This window comes from Pongo pygmaeus, chromosome 6 (genome assembly GCF_028885625.2).
Source record: "Pongo pygmaeus isolate AG05252 chromosome 6, NHGRI_mPonPyg2-v2.0_pri, whole genome shotgun sequence".
Taxonomy (NCBI): domain Eukaryota; kingdom Metazoa; phylum Chordata; class Mammalia; order Primates; family Hominidae; genus Pongo; species Pongo pygmaeus.
This window is the reverse complement of record NC_072379.2, coordinates 52,292,845-52,305,883: the sequence shown is the minus strand read 5'-3', so window position 1 is coordinate 52,305,883 and position 13,039 is coordinate 52,292,845. Positions and strand designations below refer to the sequence as shown.

Here is a 13,039-nt window from a genome sequence, read left to right as displayed (position 1 = left end):
ACACACACACACACACACTATGGGGGAGTTTGTCACTCACTTCTTTTAAAACAAGCTCCCACAGGTCTAAGAATGTTTAAAACAGAAATGTATTTAAATGCAGACACAGATCACGGAAGGACAAAATCCTCACGGACAGTCAGGTGAAAGACTATTTAATCAAAGAGCATATAGTCTGGAATCCCTAGATGTCTTGGGTTTTCTCTCCCTTCCATTTTTGGATGAAGACCTGTGCCAGGAGAATCACAGGGAAGCCAAAAGTCCCTACCTGAGTAAATTTAAAATTCCCGATATAGAAATACATCATTTTTTGTTTGCCAAATAACATTTTTACCTCAAAGACTGTGGCCATAGGGCTGTGATCTGAAACCTCTGATAGGGCATGGTCGTTCTTTGGGTCATACTATGTACATCTCCCATTTGGGGGTCCCTTGTCCCTTACCAGCAAGCAAATTGAGGGTTAGAGAGGTGGAGTGCACTGCTCAAATATATGCAGCTATAATAATCCTATAATCCCTATGTGTCGTGGGAGGGACCCAGTGGGAGGTAAATGAATCATGGGGGTGGATTTCTCCCATGCTGTTCTTGTGATAGTGAATAAGTCTCAGCAAAGCTGATGGTTTTATAAAGGGGAGTTCCCCTGCACATGCTGTTTTCCCTGCCGCCATGTAAAATGTGCCTTTGCTCCTCCTTTGCCTTCCACCATGATTGTGAGGCCTCCCCAGCCATGTGGAACTGTGAGTCCATTAAACGTTTTTTTCTGTATAAATTATCCAGTCTCGGGTATGCCTTTAGTAGCAGCATGAGAACGGACTAATACAACAGAGTAAAACAACTTCTTTATCGTCACATCAACTCCCTTCCCCCTACATCCTTAATCCCTGGAAACCACTGATGTATTTTGCATTTCTTTAGTTTTGTCATAAGAATATTATATAAATGACACAGACTGTTCATATTAACATTTTAACAGTTCAAGCAAAGTATAGAAACCTGGCCCTCATTTAAGTCCCTTTGCTGTCCCCCATTTATAATTATCCTAAATATTTTTTCGGCACACTTGGAGAAACACATTAGACAATATTATAATTTTCATTTCAACTATCAAGCACAATTTCCTTCTCCAAGGGAAGGATAGTTACATTTAGTCTTTCCATTGGTTTTTCTTCCTTCCTGATGTTCTAAGATTTCTTTTTTTTCTGCCATTCTAAGACAAATTTTCTTAGTGTTGTTTTCATCTGAAAATGTCTTGATTTCTTCTTAATTCCTGAAGGACTTTTTCCGCCTGGAAATATAATTTAGGGTTGATAGATTTTTGTGTGTATCTTTGTTTGCTTGCTTTTTCATCATTTGAAAAATATGCCACTCCCTCCAGGTCTCCATGGTTTCTGATGTGAAATATGTTGTCATCCAAATTGCTTTCCCATGTAGGGATTATGTCACTTCTTACTTTCTGCTCTGCAGAATGTTCCTTGGTCTTTTATTTTCAGAAGCTTGGCTAGAATATGTCTTTGTGTAGATTTTCTTGGACTATGCCGCTTGAGATTCACCCAACTTCTTAAATCTGAGTTTATATAATTTGCCTTGGGAAATTTTAGTCATTATTTTTCTGCACTTTTTTGGCCCCACTCTTTCTCCTCTCCTTCTGGGACAATGATGCCATGAAAGTTAAATATTTTGTTATAATTTCACAGGTCCCTGAAGCCATGTTCATGGTTTCCTCAGTCCATTTTTTTCTGTTGTTCAGATTGGGTCATTTCCATCGTTCTATCTTAAAGGTTATTGATTTTTTTCTTATGTTCTGTTCATCTGCTATTGATTCCACCTTTTAGGTTTTTTTAAGTTTTGTTATTGTATTTTTCAGTTCTAAAATTTCCATTTAAGTTTTCTTTATATCTTCTATTCCTTTGCTAAGGTTTTGTAGTTTTTCTTTTGTTTCAAACATGTTCTTAATTGCTCATTGAAGCATTTTTATGATGCATATTTAAAAATATTTGTCAAATAATTCCAACATCAGTGCCATCTCCGTTGGTATCTGTTGATTGTCTTTTCTCATTTACTCAAGATTTTCCTGGTTCTTGATATGATGAGTGACTGAGTAATTTTCAGCTATATCCTGGAAATTTGGGGCATTATTTTATGAGACTCTTATTTAAACTTCCTGTTTTAGCTGGTCTATGAATTTGCTAGTGTTGCCATAACAAAACAACATAGCCTGGGTGGTATGGTATTTTACTTTATTTTCTCACAGTTCTGGAGGCTGGAAGTCCAAGATCATGGTGCTGGAAGGGGTGGTTTTCATTGAGGTCTCTCCTTGGCTTGCAGATGACTGCTTTCTTGCTGCCTTTTCACATGGTAGTCCCTCTGTATATGTGTACCCCTGGTGTCTATGTTTGTCCATAATATCTTTTTCTTATGAAGACACGAGTCAGATTGGATAGAGGCACACTCAAACAGCTGCATTGTCACCTAATTTACCTCTTAAAAAGCCCTATTGCCAAATATAGTCACATTCTGAGTTTCTGGGGGTTAGGGCTTTAACATATGAATTAAGAGAGCCACAATTCAGTTCATAAATAGCTGTCTTCTTCTAACACTGCACTGGTAAAGGAAGTAGAAATGCCTCCTTGTTATTGGAGGTGGAGAAGTGCATGTTTCCCACCCAGCCTCCACTGACACCCTTATGGGGGCATCTTATTTCTACTGCTGGGCAGGAGTAGAAGTTAAGGCTCCCCTCTAGGCCTCTGCTGACACCACTCTGATGAGAGGGGACACCTGGTTACTATTTCTCCCATGGCCTCCACTGACTTTTATCAGGGAGGTGCCCCTATTACCACCGATGGGGAGGAAAGTCCTAGTTCCCTACCCAACCTTCTCTGATGCCACCCTAGCAGGAGACTCGGGCACATGTTACAGCACATGGTGAGTGTAGAAGTCTAGACTCCTGGTTGGTTTTTGCAGATAGGATGGAGGTGGGCCCCATCTTGTTTTCATGGTGTCTTTCTAGAATAGGGCAGTTATTGTCTAAACATTTTTTGTCTTGGTGTTCCTTTCTTGGTCTAGGCTAGAGAAATAATGCATTTCTTGGAGCTTTTTTGTCTATACTCTGTGGTGTTTTTGTGTTGCTAATTTCTCTAGTTTCTCCAGCTCCCAGCCTAGGATATAGTAGGCAAAAAAGGAAAAAAAAAAAAAAAAAAAGCCAGGGAACTAACCATTGTGCCATTCCTTGGATCCCAAGGACCGTAGCCAGTCTGCCTTCTTATGGTCACATTTTAGAGTTTTCTTTTGTTTTACATATGATACCCAGCCCTTCTAGTACTTTCACAGTTCTATTTTTTAATGTTTAATCCATTTGGAAGCTATTGTAGTTCATGGTGCTGCTGAACCACTATTTTGACAAATGTCAAATCAACTTATCAAGGACCATAAAAAACCCTCTTGCATGTTGGTTTCAATTGAACCCTTTTGCACGTTGGTTTCAATTGCACAGTATTTTGTAGATCTGTTTAAAGAGTAATCCCATTTTTATTTTAAAGAGTAACCCTGTTTTTATACACGAGAATACTGAGTCTAAGCACTGAGTATCAGTGCTGTACATGCAGTATCTCATTTAGTCTTCTCAATAACCCTGTGCAATAACATTTTCATTTTGCTAGCAAGAACATTTATAACCTTGCCTATGGCCACATATTAATTAGCAACTGAGTTGGGGATCATAATTTAAGTGTTCTAACTTCTACTCAATTTTTCTTTCCTTATGTGTACAGAAGCCAAAACACTTTTTCTCCTAGGATTACAGATTGTTTAGAATCTGCTAAAATTAGATAAACAAAGCACCGTTACTGTATATCTATCACCAGAAACATGGCAATGCTTTAGAGAGATATGTTTTCAACATCCTTCTTTGTAATATATTTGTTACAGTGAGGTATTTTTAATAACTTGCCAGCTCCCGTCCCATGGGAGAAAAAAACAGCAAGCATGAAAAACCCACATCATGGAAATAAAAGCAAAGAGGCATTTTAAATAATAGCCTGGATATCATTAAAATGTTTTTCCTTTATTACATAGCATTATAATTGCTTTAAATGGTTATGGTTCAAAGGAGAAGAAAAATATGCCCCTTTCTTGCTATATGAAGTCCCCCACTCAACTTCCCTTTGAGAATCACCTTTCTAAAGTTAAGTGAATGGAACCTAAAGGAGAGATTAGATGAAGAAAAGAATCAAAGTACTTCTGAAATAGTGCAAACCATCATTTCCATGCAAGCTGGAGCAGGAGCAATTTGGAAATGGAGGAACATGGGCTGAATATCCCACAACCCATGACAGTAGTTGAAATAATTTTCAAAGAAAATTTAACAATGACACAACAATGTAGCTAGAGTTTGAAGAGAACAGAAAGGCAGAAGAAGGGGTCTTATGGGCTGTAAGACGTGGCATTCGATTTGAATAGCAGGCAAAGACTCAGGCTCTTGGCCTGGAAATCACCCGTGGCTAGACCAAAAAGGAATCTTCCATTTAGGTGGTTCTCACAGGTCTCAGAGCTATTCAGAGGGTGCTCAGCATCCTTGGAATCTCCCAGTGCAGCCTGACAGGAGTCTCAGGCCTAGGGCCTCTCATGTAGAGGAAACAATCATGTTCTGGGAGTGTATTAGTTATCCACTGCTGTGTAACAAATGATGTACTCCAAAATTTAGTGGTGTAAAACAACAACTCTTATTATCTCACAGAAACTGCAATCAAGGTATCACGCTGGGAGTGCAGCAGATTTCAAGCCTCAGTGAGGAAAGATCTGTCCCCTAGTACATTCACATGGTTTGGCCGCATTCAGTTCCTCATGGGCTGTTGCACGGAGAACCTCAGTTACACAGTTGCTTTCTGTTCCTCACTATGTGGGTCTCTCCATAGGACAGCTTACAGCAGTGGTAGCTTGCTTCATCAGAGCCAGCAAGAGAAGGCAAGCACAAAAGTAGGCAAGAGTCTTTTGTAACCCAATTTTGACAGTGGAATTCCATCACTTTTGCTGTATTCTCTATGGTAGAGGCAAGTCATTAAGGTCTAGTCTATACTCCAGGGGAAGCTTGCAAGGGGCAGGGATCATTGGAAACTATGTCTGAAACTGCCTCCGCAGGGAGTGGAATATTAGTCAACAGTACTTGTCTAAAATAATTAGACTCAGTCAAGACAGTGCCTGTAAAGGACATAGGGATCTTCAGGTACAGGAAACATCTAAAATGGAATTGCTAAGCTGGCAGCAATTCCAGAGCGAAGGCTCTGCTCTCTCTTATGGGCTGCATGATCTCTTAGGGCATCTCTGCATCTCTGGTCTCTTCTGTTATTCTCAGCCAATCGGCTATTTTTGTTTATGGAGTCTTGTGCATGGTCCATTGAGGCCTCTGTGCTGGGCTGCTGCTTACTCTATTTGCCTTCTAGATTCATTTCCATCCTTCTCCATCCTAATCTTGCCCCAGAAGTTTGTACCACTGGGCTCCTTTTCCTTCCGGCTTCAGATTGGCTTTGTCTGTTTCAGCTAAAGATGGAGGAAATAAAAAGAGCAAGGTCTTATTCCTCAACTCCCTTCTTGTCCCTCACCTGCAGATCACAGCTCCTGCCACATGGCTCTCTCTTTGCTGTTCTACCTGCGTTCTAGTGACTGCTTCTCTGTTGCTGTTTCAGGCCTTTTGGTGGTGAGAGTGTCTGCCGTGACTAGACCTGGGGTATCACATGATTCCTTGTAGTTTTCCCACCCCCACTCACACCTTTACAAATAGCCTGTTTTTAAAACTGTCCTCTAATACATTTGAGCATGCCATCTGTTCTCCTGCAGGGATCCTGATTGAGGTAGCCTTCTTTGACCCTGAAGTCTACCTCTTGACATTAGGGGGTCAGTTTATTTTACCTATCTCAGTTGCTTGATTTCACTTTTAGATTTCCAAGAGAGGAATCTAATTATTCAAGAAAAATTTTTGATTGCTTATGCCACTTCTGGGTCAAGGTCCATTCCTATTCTAATTAACTGTGGTTATTGGCTGAGGATGAGATGGGGGTCCCAGGTGTCTTGGGAAGTGTAGGTTGCCTCAGAAATGCATATGTGCTAGAAAACACATTACTCTCATCTCTAGAGTATGATGAGGGGGCTGTAAAATTCCCATCTAGATAAAACCTTGCTTTCAGCTGGGTGCGGTGGCTCACACCTGTAATCCCAGCACTTTGGGAGGCCGAGGAAGGAGGATCATGAGGTCAAGAGATGGAAACCATCCTGGCCAACATGGTGAAACCCTGCCTCTACTAAAAATACAAAAATTAGCTGGGTGTGGAGGCACGTGCCTGTAGTCCCAGCTACCTGGGAGGCTGAGGCAGGAGAATCACTTGAACCTGGGAGGCAGAGGTTGCAGTGAGCTGAGATCGTGCCACAGTACTCCCGCCTGGGGACAGAGTGAGACTCTGTTTAAAAAAAAAAAAAAAGCTTGCTTTCAGTGGCATCCCTGATTTGAGCCCACAAACCCAGTCTATCCTTTCTGCCTGGAGACAAATGCACAGTGTAGTCCTTGTACAGTCACTGCTCCTCTGATCCTGCTCAGGAATCAAGGACAGTAGCTGTGTAGGTGTGCTATCTTTGTCTACAGTGAGGAAAGGGAGAGTGTGACTGGGGATACACCTTACCTGGAATTACACAATTATCAAATGGAAGAATTAGGATTCAAGATCAGGTGAACCTGTTGTTAGTATTTACTTTATCAGAATATTTCTCATATTTTTTTACACTGATGGTCTACTTCTGGAAAAAAATTGTCAATGCTTAGTCCCTCCAGGGTGTTTTTAGGTTAGCATGGAATAACACTTAATTGTGAATAGATGATGCTACACTGTTGTAAATTTAACAGAAAAGGTGGTTTCCTGGGACTTTTGACATCTCACCAGGTGGCAAGTAGACTGCCTATTTTGGGGTTTGCTCTTGTCAGATAAGTAAAGAGAGGGCCATCTCTTTGCTATGGTTTGAATATTTGTGGCCCTCCAAAAATTCATGTGTTGAAACTTAACCACCAATGTGGTGATATTATGAGGTGACACTTTTGAGAGGTGATTTGGTTGAGGGCTGAGCCCTCATGAATGGGATTAGTGCCCTTATAAATGAGGCCCCAACGAGCTGCATTATTCCTTCCACCATGTGAGAATATGGTGAGAAGATGCCTTCTGTGAACCAGGAAGTGAGCTCTCACCAGAAACAAAATGTGCTGCTGCCTCAATCTTGGAATTCCTAGCCTTCAAAACTGTGAGAAATAAATTTCCATTATTTGTAATATCTATTTTATAGTATTTTGTTATAGCAGCCTGAACAGACTAAGACAATTGGTACCAAGAAGAGGAAGAAATACCTCTTCTACAAAATACCTAAGGGGAAATTTTACGTATTTGTTACAGTGCTGCTAAAATGTGGAAGCAGCTTGGAACTAATAATAGGCAGAGGCAGGAAGGGTTTCTAAGTGAATACTAGAGAAGCCTACGTTGGTGTGAAGGAACCTTAAAGGGTGATTCGATTGAGGACTCAGAAGAAGAGTACTGTAGTGAGAGCCTAAATGTTCCTAGAAAATGCCTAAGTGGTTGTGAACAGAATGTTTGTAGAAATATGGACAGTGAAGGCCATTCTGCTGATGTCTCAAGTGGAACGGAGGAACATGCCATTGAAAACTTGAGGAAAGGGGATCCTTGTTATAAAGTGGCAACAGGTTTGGCTGAGTAGTGTTTGTCCTAGAATTCTGTGTAAAGTAGAATGTGTGAGCGATTGGATATTTAGCTGGAGCTATTTCTAAGCAGAGTGTTGAAGCTTAGTTTCTTTTGACTCCTTATAGTAAATGCAAGAGAGAAAATTGATTTAATGATAGAATTATTAATCAAAAGGGAAGCAGAATACAAATATTTGGGAAATTCTTATTCATATTGAAAGGAATGAGAAAGCATGTCTGGGAGAGAAAACTGAGGGTGTGAAAAAGTGACCACTTGATAAGATTAGTATGGATAAGCCATCTGAGCAGAGCCAGGACTTATTGTACAAGATAATAAAAGAGTAACCTGGAAGGCATTTCACACATCATGTTGCTGCTCCTCCCGTCATAGGCCCAGAGTTCCAGGGCCTGGGAGAAAAAACAATTTCAAAGGAGGGGGCATGGGCACTTGCAGGATCTCAGCGCTTGCTACCAGGCACTGCCTCAAGGCTCTGTTCTCCATACTTCATTGCCAAGCTTCTTGGTTGCCCCTGGTGCAGCTCCAGCAGACTCTGGTGTGGTGTGCACTGCACCCAGCAAAGATGTGGAGGCATGGCTGCCTTCACCCAGATTTCAAAGGATGCCCTGCTGAGCTGTGGAGCCCAAGCAGAGATTTGCTGTGAGGGCGAGATCACTGTAGAGAGACCCCACCAGGGCAATTCCTAGTGCAGCCACAGGGGTAGGGCCACCCACTGTGACCTCAGACCCTTAGAGTCACTGGTGCATGATTCCCACTGGGGGTGGGAGGACCACAGCCACGTGATTCAGACACAGAACCCCGAGGAGGTGGGGCTGCTGCAGAGAGCCACCATGGGGGTGTGGCCACTCAAAGCCATGGGGCAGGACCACTGCCACAGAGAGTTGGAAGGTGGGACCTCCACCTCAGTGGACCTAGAGGGCAGTAAAGCATCCAGTCAATGAAGGCTATTCTTGAGCTTTAAGGTTTTAGACTTGCTCAGAACCTGTTACTCTCTTTCTTTTCTGTGTATTTCTTTTGAAATGTGAATGTCTATCCTATGCTTAGAGCCTCACTATATTTTAGAAGCACATAACATTTGATTTCACAGGTTCGCAGCTGGGAGAGAAATTTGCCTCAGGATGAATCATACCTTGAGTCTCACCCGTATCTAATATAGATGAAATTTAGCTAAGACTCTGGATTTTAGACTTTTGAGTTGATGCTGGAACAAGCTAAGATGTTAGTGACTAGGATAGAATGCATGTATTTCACATGTGAGAAGGAAATGGATTTTCGGGGACCAGGGGCAAAATGCTGTGGTCTGAATGTTTGTGTCCCACACCCCTTCCCACCCCCCCTCCCAATTCATATGTTGAAATCTAAGCATCAATGTGATGATATTAGGAGGTAGGGCTTTTGGGAGGTGATTAGTTCATGAGGGTGGAGCCCTCACGAATAGAATTAGTGCCCTTATAAAAGGGGTTCCAGAGAAAAAGCTGGCTTGTCCCTTCTACCATATGAGGACACATGGTGAGAAATTGCCATTCTATGAACCAGGACCTGAATACTTACCAGACACCAAATCTGCCTATGCTGTAATCTCAGAATTCCAAACCTCTAGACTTGTGAGAAATACATTTCTGTTTCTCTATGCCACCCAGTTTATGGCATTTTGCTATAGCAGCCCAAATGAACTGAGTCACTCTTTTACCTGTGAATTAGTGGAGAAGGTTTGGCACCAAACGTTCTGAGTCCTGAGGATGAGATGAAAGATAAACTTCAAGCATCTTTTATCTGGAAAGCCCTCCCTCATTCTCTGAGTTGGATGCTATTCTCTTCCATTCCCCAACAGCATCAACTAATATCTCCAATATAGCCTGTGTCATTCTCCAGTCTAATTAATAAACTTGTATTATATCAGAAGCTCCATGAGGCCTGGTATTATGTTTTGCTTATTTCTGTAACACCAAGACACCAAGTGGAGTCTAGCAGATATGTTTAATGAATGAGAGAGTTCATCTATTCAGGAATTGATCCCCCAGGGGCTCTCTACAATCTTATACCCCAAGGCTGCTCAAATACAGTGGTCTTGAACATCCCAGGCAAGAAAGCTTCCAATTGTGACATCACAGTGGTTAAGTCACTTGAAAATTTGACCAAATAAAATTAACTTTTCAAATTTTGTAATAAAAGAAGAAAGAATAAATGATTTTCCTAAGGTACTAAAGACAGAAGTTGTATAGGTTTCATTAAGTAACATGGCAAACACTATACAGTGCTTGGACAATTTCAAAGATGGGCAAGTTATATGGTTTGGCTCTGTGGCCCCATCCAAATCTCTTCTCAAATTGTAATCTCCAGGTGTTGAGGGAGGGTCCTGAGGCAAGGTGACTAAATCATGGGGGCAGTTTCCCCCATGCTGTTCTCATGAGAGTGAATGAGTTCTCATGAGATCTGATGGTTTCGAGGTATATGGTGGTTCCCCTTTCTCTCTATCTCTCTGGCCTGCCACCATGTGAGGAAGGTCCTTGCTTTCCCTTGGCCTTCCACCATGATTGTAAGTTTCCTGAGGCCTCCCCAGCCATATGGAACTGTGAGTCAATTAAGCCTCTTTCCTTTATAAATTACCCAGTCTTAAGTAGTTCTTTATAGCAGTGCAAAAACAGACAATACAGCAAACCACATTTTGTAAGCCTCACGCTGTCATCATTACATAAAGAGAATTGTGAAAAGACTAAGTAGAAAGACAGAATGTAAGAATTTTAAAAAGTATGTATTATGGAGTTACAGACCTCAATTAGACTTTAACAGCTATGTGTGTTTGGGCAAGTAGCTTAACTTTGAGCCTGTTCGTCTAATGTAATGGGAATAATGTTATCTAAATGTAATGGGAATAATGTTATCTAATCTCACTGGAATTATTGATTTAAATTGTATGTGAAACACTTAGCTTAGTGGCCAGCACATGGTATTCATCAACAATTGGTAAATATTAATGTTTTATAATTATAAACCATCAACCATCTACTTAAGCCAGATAGTCTAAATATATAAATGTTAAAATGACAGCAAAAGATCCTGCCCAGTGTCCACCAACGACAAGTGAGTTTCCTCCTCTAAGGAAAGCTGCTGGAAACATCATAACCCTCCATCCCCTAGGAAAGAAGGTAATTGTTGGAGGTTTCTCCTGTAAGAAATATTCCTCCTGCCACCACTAGAGCAGACTTCATCTTCTTTCTCTGGGTGTCTCATGGGAATTTCTCTCAGTTACTGCAGAACTCTGTTATGCCACTTCAACAAAAGGCTTTCCCAATAAACATACATTTCCCTTTGATGTGGCTCATGACTTCTCTGTGCCTACAAGATGTTGAAGCTTCAAAAGGCATCTCTGTGTCTGTTGCTTCAGTGTTTATTGTCTCAAGGGGCCCTCAGATGATTTATAAACTAGGTTATATTTAAGAGAAAAAAAGATATTTGTAAAATCCACATTTGGAATACTACAGGACTTCTATAGGATATTTTAAGTTTTAGGAGAAATCAGAAACCAGATAACTCCAGAAAAGAACTGAATAAACCTGTCAATATCACCTGTCTCCCATAACATCACAGTAAGAAACCAGTCCAGAGATAATTCTATTAGGTTGGTGCAAAAGTAACTGTGATTTGGGGCCAGGAATCTTAAATCATTGTAACTAGGCTCAAACACATCCTTATTAATCAAAATAGGAGTTATTACAATCAACACATTTTTGCCAACAAGAAATAAGTTTGTTTATTCCTGTGGCATAAAAATCTGTGCCTTGGGATTTGACAAACTCTTGGAAAGCATTTTCTGCATCCTGCTGGTTGTAGAAGTGTTTTCCCTGCAAGAGTTGTCGAGATGCTGGAAGAAGTGGTAGTCAGTTGCTGAGAGGTCAGGTGAATATGGCGGGTGAGGCAAAACTTCATAGTCCAATTTGTTCCACTTTTGAAGCATTGGTTGTGCCATGTGTGGTTGCGTGTTGTGCAGAATCGGGCCCTTTCTGTTGATCAATACCAGCTGCAGGTGTTGCAGTTTTTGGTGCATCTCATTTATTTGCTGAGCATACTTCTCAGATGGAATGATTTCACTGGGAATCAGAAAGCTGTAGTGGATCAGACCTGCAGCAGACCACCAAATAGTGACCATGACCTTTTTTTGGTGCAAGTTTGGCTTTCGAAAGTGCTTTGGAGCTTCTTCTCAGTCCAACCACTAAGCTGATCATTGCCGGTTGTCATATAAAATCCATTTTTCATTGCATGTCACAATCTGATCAAGAAACGATTTCTTGTTGTTGTGTAGAATAAGAGAAGATGACACTTTAAAACGACAATTTTTTAAATTTTTGCTCAGTTCCTGAGGTACCGACCTATTGAGCTTTTTCACCTTTCCAATTTGCTTCAACTGCTGAAATACTGTAGAACGGTTGACGTTGAGTTCTTCTGCCACTTCTCTTGTAGTTGTAAGAGGATCAACTTCGATGATTGCTCTCAATTGGTCATTGTCAACTTCTGATGGCCGACCACTATGCTCCTCATCTTCAAGGCTCTTTTTTCCTTTGCAAAACTTCTTGAACCACTACTGCAGTGTACATTCATTAGCAGTTTCTGGGCCAAATGTGTTGCTGATGTTGCGAGTTGTCTCCACTGCTTTGCGACCCATTTTGAACTCGAATAAGAAAATTGCCTGAATTTGCTTTTTGTCTAACATCATTTCCATAGTCTAAAATAAACATAAAATAAATAGCAAGTAATGTCATTAGCCAAAAAAAAAAAAAATAAAGTGAGAAATGCTCATTAAAATGATGTATAGAAGAGCTATACACTAACCACATTTATTTAAGAATGTACTCCAATATCAAATGGCAGATTCTAACAATGCAAAAACCGCAATTACTTTTGCACTCACCTAATATGTTCCTTTATCTGGATTTGCATGTATTTTCTGGGATAAAGAGTAACAAACAGACTAGTATATTAGTGACACAATTTACTAGCTACATAATATTGGACAAATTACTTGACCTCTCTGAATCTTACTTTTCTCATCTGTAAGACGGGTATTTGGAAACATGCTATGATATTTGAGGTTTTCTTCAGAAAGGGAAGATACACTCTTCAAAGCCAGTCCTCCTCTTTTCCTTTGCAGTGCTGGACTATTCTTGTACTTTATCAAATATTTCAACTTACAGAGATGGCCGGGGCTGGGCAGAGAGCTGTGGATGTATAAAGAAGAAGTAGGCTTTGCTACAGTGAGCCAGGTCATTGTCTAAGACTTTGATGTTAACTTTTAAAAA

The 13,039-nt window shown here is 40.8% G+C and overlaps 1 long non-coding RNA gene and 1 pseudogene across 1 annotated transcript; both read right to left on the bottom strand.

Annotated features, from left to right (window-relative positions):
* Positions 1-4,039: 4,039 nt before the first annotated feature.
* Positions 4,040-9,821, bottom strand: LOC134739822 (uncharacterized). Its single transcript, XR_010126855.1, has 2 exons — positions 9,436-9,821; positions 4,040-5,532 (listed from the first exon to the last, which is right to left on the bottom strand). It is a non-coding gene; the product is annotated as an uncharacterized LOC134739822 (long non-coding RNA).
* Positions 9,822-11,437: 1,616 nt separating this feature from the next.
* Positions 11,438-12,462, bottom strand: LOC129041303 (histone-lysine N-methyltransferase SETMAR-like; annotated as a pseudogene).
* Positions 12,463-13,039: the final 577 nt, after the last annotated feature.